Genomic DNA, 7,178 nt, shown 5'->3' on the forward strand with positions numbered 1-7,178 from the left:
ACAATATTTTAATGAACAGTGCAATGAACACCCTTATATCTTTCACCAATTATTAAAAATAAAATAAAATTACCAAAGAACAATAAGAAAATATAGAAGGCAGCAGTATAGTGTTTAAAAGCAATGAATGGTGTTGATTCTAAGATAAATTTTCTACTTATTGAGATTATTAGTCACTTGATGGTTATCAATTTAATGGATAAACCATTCAAAAACTTTGATGTAGTTATGTAAAGACGGGGACATTTTTAAGGGTTGCATTTTGATATATGGTGCTATTACTGTTCATATCAGAATAGTTTTAATTGCTCCTTTGATCTCTTCTTTAATCCAAGAGTTATTAAAATGGGATTTTATAATTTTCAAATAGACATATACATTTGGCTATTATTATGATAATTTCTAATTTTATTGCATTGTGATAAATGAATTTAGTCTGTATGCTGTCCGTCTGCTTTTCAAATGTATTGAAATTTTTTTATTTGCCTATATATAGTCATAATCGTGCCCTTTCCTTCTTTCCAGAGCTAACAATTATCTTGGATTTTGTCTTTACCATTATCTCACTTTTTTTGAGGTTTATTACACATGTATATATAAGGAAAAAAATTGTTTAGGTTTTGAACTTTATATAAATCAAATATTACTTTTTGCATTCTTCTGATGTGCTTCTTCCCTCAAATATTTTTGAAATTCTTACATATCAGTCTGTGTAGCTGTAATTAGTTCAACTTCAGTGCTAAGTATTGCAGATATTAATTTATCTTAATTTTTCATGTAATTGTTGATAGACCTTGAGTTGTTTCTTAATTTTTTTTCCAATAACAGTGAGCTATGAGCATTGCTTCCTTATGTCATGCCTCTCTTCTCTAAACAGCATATGGATAGATTTTGTGTATTGTATCTAGTCTGACAATTTTTGTCTTTTAACTGGAGAATTTAGTCCTTTTATAGTGATTGGGATTATTGATATATTTGAAGTTTTAAAATGAATCTGAGTGTGAGTTGCCAAATGTTGCCAGTTTGCTCTCCAGAATTTCTGTGCTAGTCTAAACTTTCACCAATAGTACAAGTGGGTTACCATTTTCCCAAATCTTTACCATCATTAATTATTATCTGATTGTTAATATTTGTCATTTTTATGGGTGTAAAGTTGTATCTTGTTTTAATTTGCATTTCTAAGATAACCAGGGAAGTTGAACATAAATAATGTACTTATTTTTAAAAATAAAGCAGATTTCCTTAGTGCATATTTACTGCGAATGATACCCTGTTTATGATAACAGTACAGCTATCAAATTTAGGGTATTTAACATTGATAGAGTACTTAAATTTACAGTTGATATTCTAATTTTGTCGATTGTCCAAATATTGTCTTTTATAGCATTTTTTCTTTCTGGTTGAGATTTCCATTCGGAATTACATATTGTTTTAGTAGTATATTCTTGAATCTGAAAAAGTTTCTCAGCCTTTTTTTTTTTTGGCATTAACATTTTTGAAAAAACATAAACTAGTTATTTACAAAAGATTTGGATTTGTTTTCTCAATTCCCCTCTCAACCGGGGTTCCTTGAGAAAATTAAGCCCTGGGGCATCCATTATATAGAATTAATTTCTCTCCTAAGTATCTAGAATGGAGAGTTGAGAAAATAATCACTTGAGTCATTTTCTGTAAGATTTAATTTTGCTTTGGAACCCTGCATGAGACAGGCCAGCTATTTCCTTAAGATTTATTTTGGGCCAGAACACTGCATATGTGATATGTGTCACTCTCAGGATATCACGCCTGGAAGCACATGATGTTATCTGCCCCTCATTGGAGATGTTGATTTTCATTATGCAATCAAGGTGTTTTCTATTTTATCTACTCTACAGTTAATGCTTTCCTCCTTGCAATTAATAAACAGTATTGAAGGGGGACCCTTTGAGATGATGCAAATATACTGCTGCTCAAACTTTCCTTCTTAGATTTAGCATCCATTGATGATACTTGCCTAAACAAATAATTACCATGATGGTAGAAAAATGGTGAAATATGAAGAAATTATACAGAATGTAGCACAGAAAGACAATGATGTAGAAAATAGAGACTATTTCGAGGCTAGTGTGTGTTCTATCCAGGCAGAATCCCTCAAGGAGAAAATAGAGAGAAGGGAAAGGCAATAATAGAAGAGACGATGGCTGAGAATAGTTTAGAAAGTCTGAGAATCTTAAGCAAAATAAATAAAAAGATATCCACACCTAGAGATATCATAGTCTCTTACAAACTTCAAATAAAAAGATCTTAACTGTAAACAGATAAAAAAGATTCGTGCCAGCACTATTCTTATCAAAACTTCATGTCAAAGATTCTAGAAGTAAACATCATCCTTCCTTTTGAGATAATACATTTCTTGCCTTTTTTTGTTGTTGTCTTTTTACAGTTTCACCATATGTATTAGTTTCCTAGGGCTATGACAAAATACCATAAACTAGGTGGCTGAAAACAACAGAAATTTATTCTCTCACGTTTCTGGAAAATAGAAGTCTGAAATCAAGGTATCAGCCAGTCCATGCTTTCTTGAAATCTCTAGGGGAGGACCTTTCCTTGTCTTTTCTGGCTTCTAGTAGCCCCAGTGTTCCTTAGTTTGTGGTAGCATAGCTCCTGTATCTGCTTCTATCTTCACCTGGCCGTCTTCCCTGTGCCTGTCTTTTCCTCTCCTTATAAGGAAACCAGTTATATTGAATTAGAGTCCAACCTGATGATCTCATCTTAACTCAATTACATCTACAAAGACCCATTTCTAAATATGGTCACAGGTACTGAGGGTTAAGATTTCAACATATCTCTTGGGGGGACACAATGAAACCTATAACATCATCTAAAACATTCAAGACAAATTTTGCCTGTTTTTGAACTTAAGATAAAATGAGTAAAAATTTCTTTGAAAGATATATCTAAGAGAAAAACAGCTAGAACATACAATTTGTATATCTTTAACTTTATTCTTAATGCAAAATGGTTTTTCAAAGTTTTAGAAACAATTCACATACCATCAGCAGTGTATAAAATTTCATATTTTGTTATACGTTTATTGGTCATTTGGATTTCTCAATTTGTGAAGTTGAAGACTTTTTCCCATTATAAAAAATTGTGTTATATATTTTTCTTACTGATTTTTAGGAGTTGCTTATATTTTCTGAACATAAATCGTCAATGTTATTGAATTGAAGTGGTGACAGTAGGCATATTTGTTTTGTTCCTGATCTCAAAAGGAAAGCTTTCAAGAGTTTCTATTATGCATGTTTGCAGTAGCTTGTTTGTTTGTAAATACCCTTCATTAGTTAAATAAATTTTCTTCTATTCTTAATTTGCAATGAATTTTATCGTGCTTGGATGTTAAATTTTATCTAAAGTATTTTTCTGCATTAGGTAGAAGATCTTATACCATTTCTCTTTTAATCTGATACTATGGTGAATTACATTAATAGATTTCTTAAATTGAAATGATTTTGAATTTTTGGATAAACTCAACTTAGGCATAATAAATTATCTTTTTAATATATTGATAGATTTAGTTTCTAATATTTAGTTTAAGAATTTTGCATTTATCATATGTTATAGAATCTAAGATGCCATTATTTTATAAATCACTGTGAAAGAACAAAAATGCTGCCCAATGAAACTATGATACAATACTTTTTTCACTTAGATTAAAAAAAAAATTATTGAAATACCTTTTGTGGTTCATTTAAACATAGATTTTATTATATGTCAGTTTGTATATACTTAGAAAAATTGTAAGCAAGGTAAAGTGGTATTCCTAAAATGTCTTCACAGCAACTATTATGGCTATATTATTACATTAAATCTAAAGCTTTATCTCACTGAGTGGTAACTACTGATTTCATCAAATTGAAGACTCCATCTCTTGTCTAGGGTGAAGACATATATCCCTCTAGAGCACATTTGCTTTTGCTTTTGTCATTGTGAGGCTTAGAATTTGTTTTTCTCAAATACTTGATGTATTTCTTTTTTTTAATCTTATTTTAGATTCTCTCTTGTTCTATCTGTGAATGCTATGCATTTCTCTTTCTAACTCTATCCAGACTCTAGTGATTGTTGGGGAGAGGTGGCATAGGTAGTAGATGGAGTGGAACATTCAAAGTATGAAAGCCTTCAAAGAGTTGCATTGAATCTGGGCCTTAACCTGCTCTCTCGGCTGAGGACTCCACACTTGCTGCTCTTGTCTTGGATGGGAGCTCTCTATTGCTCTGCAGTAGATAAATAGGGACAAGGTAATAAGTAGTAAACATTAGACCTACCTGGCTGCTCTTTCTGTGGATTCTCAAATAATCATCCAGTTTTCCCCAGACTTCCCCCAGCTCATCATGTCTGCTACCTCTGTCCAGAAATAACCTCTAGAGCTGTTTCTGCACATTTCTTATTCATTTTAGGCTGTGATTTCTCCTGCAGAAACCTCCTCTGCTTTCCATATTTCAGAGATTTTATATGCTTTCTAGAGCAACATACCCATCATTTATTGTTATCCTAGTCTGTTATGGATTTAATATTATTTCTCTATTTCTAGAAATCTGGGGTGAAATGTGAGGACAGAGTTGCACTTTCATACTACAGTATTTCTAATTTCATCAACCAGCATTTTAACAATGGTTATGTCTAGGTAATTTAAAATTTACATTTGGAGTATTTTTAAACTTTTCTATAATGTATATATATTACTTTGCTTAATTATATTTTAATTACAAATGTAACTGAAGTACGCTTGTACAAAATGAAAATAAAGACTCTCTCTTTTCACCCTCACCTCCAATCCCACGTCTCAGAATGAACCATAATCTAGATCAGCATTTCACAATCTTGACGTTTTTTGGCATGTGATAGTTTTTTGTTGTGTGGGGCTGTCCTTTCCATTGTGGGAAAGACATCATCACCCCACGACTCCACAAAAAATAATAACAACAGCACCAACAGGTAGCAACAAAAAAAAACATCAAAAAACACCAAAAAACCTCAGCAAGAAAAAAAACCGACGATGAGAACAACTACTCGACAAGATTTATATTAATTAACAAACAAACACACACACACACATCTAAAGAGAAATAACTTATTTTACTGAAATAGTAAATGATAAAACCCACCAGCCTATGAGCCTCTAAGTCAATAGGCTAAAGTATGCTCTTTGAACAGCAGCCTGATGCTAAGATGTGAAAAAACAATGTTTAGTGGTTGAATTGAAAAAATTAAACTATTTTCTACATGACTACTCTGAACATTTAAGTTGCTATTGTGCATTGTGACTCTCCAGAACAGAGATAAAATTGCACTATTTCCCAAGTTTATATGGCTGAAGAATCTTTATTTCATGGAGCATTTCTTGGGACTAATGTTCTATGAAAACCCAATGAGAAACTTCATATTAATCTTCTGAGTATAATGAAGTCCATGGCAAGTTTTAGACGAATATAAAACTAAAATAATATAAAAAATAAAAGAACTATTTTATGTTCCTAGTATTCTCTCACATCTCGATTGTCTCTTAATCCACTAAAAGGAAATATTGTTTAGGAATACTACTGGTTTTGGCCAGAGTGAAAAAATGGATACCAATTCCATTTCAGGAGAGGCTTATCTCATGTGTGGCCATCACAGTTCTTCAATTTTCCCTCTACTCAAGATTCCAGGCTACTGTCTGATTTATTTGTTCCTCATTAACATAGGTGGATAAAATTATTGTTTTCCACCAAATTACAATGGCACAAGTAGTATTTTTTTTCAAACCCTTATTGACTTTTTAACCACTTATTGGGGTCTTTAGATCCTAAAACAAAAATTCTTATTAGAGAGCTACAAATAAATGAAAATCCTTTATAGCGTTTCTCTCAGATTGATCATCACTGCTCTTGTGTGGTGAACCTAAGGCATTTTCTTGTTGTTGTTGTTGTTTTGTTGTTGTTGTTGTTTTAGTTGTTGTTAGACAAAACTCAGATGGGACTATAGAGCATGGACCAAGGGTGCATTGCAGAGAGACACTGTTGATTCAGATGAAGGCAGCCTGGGATCAGTTGGGTGGTCTGCAGTATAAAAGACAGCAGGGGTGTAAATAAGCAACAACTATGCCCTCTGTCTTTTCCCCTCCTTGTGAATAAAATGGGAAAGTAACAATAGAATGAAAAAGAAACAACATCTGAAGGTAGAAGACATAGAGGGTGATATTCATGGTATTATTGCACTGTTTCGAAGCTGATAGTTCAATATTCAGAATGATTAGAAAGAGAAAAACTTGAAAAAAAAATCACATTGAATTATTCAGTGGGACCAGGGCAGAAAAAGTGAAGGTTGTTACATGCTTATCTATATAGTCTCAATTTCTATTTTCAAAAGAATAGCAGCACACTACTTATTCTTATCCATGTTGTCACCAGAGGGCACTAGTAAATGTTCAAAACAACAGTTCAAACTTTAAAATTTATAGAGCGCAAAGCCTTAAGTGTGAATCCTGGTGAAGTTCATTGGCCACTCTATATTTTTTGTGTTTCCTCTATAAACCAAAGTCTTTACAACTACACTTAAATGAAGGTCTCTTAAACTTAAATATTTATAACTACTCTTCAATGAAAGTCTTAATTTTTTAATCTGAAACTCCATTTTAAATTCAGATGGCTTTTTGGTATAATCAGCTATGACAGTTTATAACTGTTGTAGAAATCTAAATTTAAAAAGAGAAACCTGGACCTTTATAGGCAGTGGTGGTACCTATACTACTCCTAGAGTGCCATGTAGTTGGGATTTTACATTTTTTTCCCTTAGTTCTCAGCCTGATACCATGTCCTAACTTTCTGGGCATACTTCAAGAAGACTGACTGTGTGGGTATTTGGAGAGAAAAAGGTAAGGCAGGTGAGGATTTTTTGGACAATTTGAAGTTACAGAAAAAAGAATTTCCTCTCCACCAAAAGAAAAGGGAGAAGGAATAGATATAATTGAAATTAGGCAATAATGCTTCAAAAGAAAATACACATGGACTTTGCAACATAATGCTGTTTTGTATAAAACTCAATTTAATAAAAAATGTTTATTTTGGAATATTAAAAGTAGAATTTGTTTAAACAGTAATTACAAGTTTACTCATTAAAGTTACACATTACAAGTTTTTATGTATGTATCTGTGTACGTA

Source organism: Pteropus vampyrus, unplaced genomic scaffold (genome assembly GCF_000151845.1).
Source record: "Pteropus vampyrus isolate Shadow unplaced genomic scaffold, Pvam_2.0 Scaffold14, whole genome shotgun sequence".
NCBI lineage: Eukaryota > Metazoa > Chordata > Mammalia > Chiroptera > Pteropodidae > Pteropus > Pteropus vampyrus.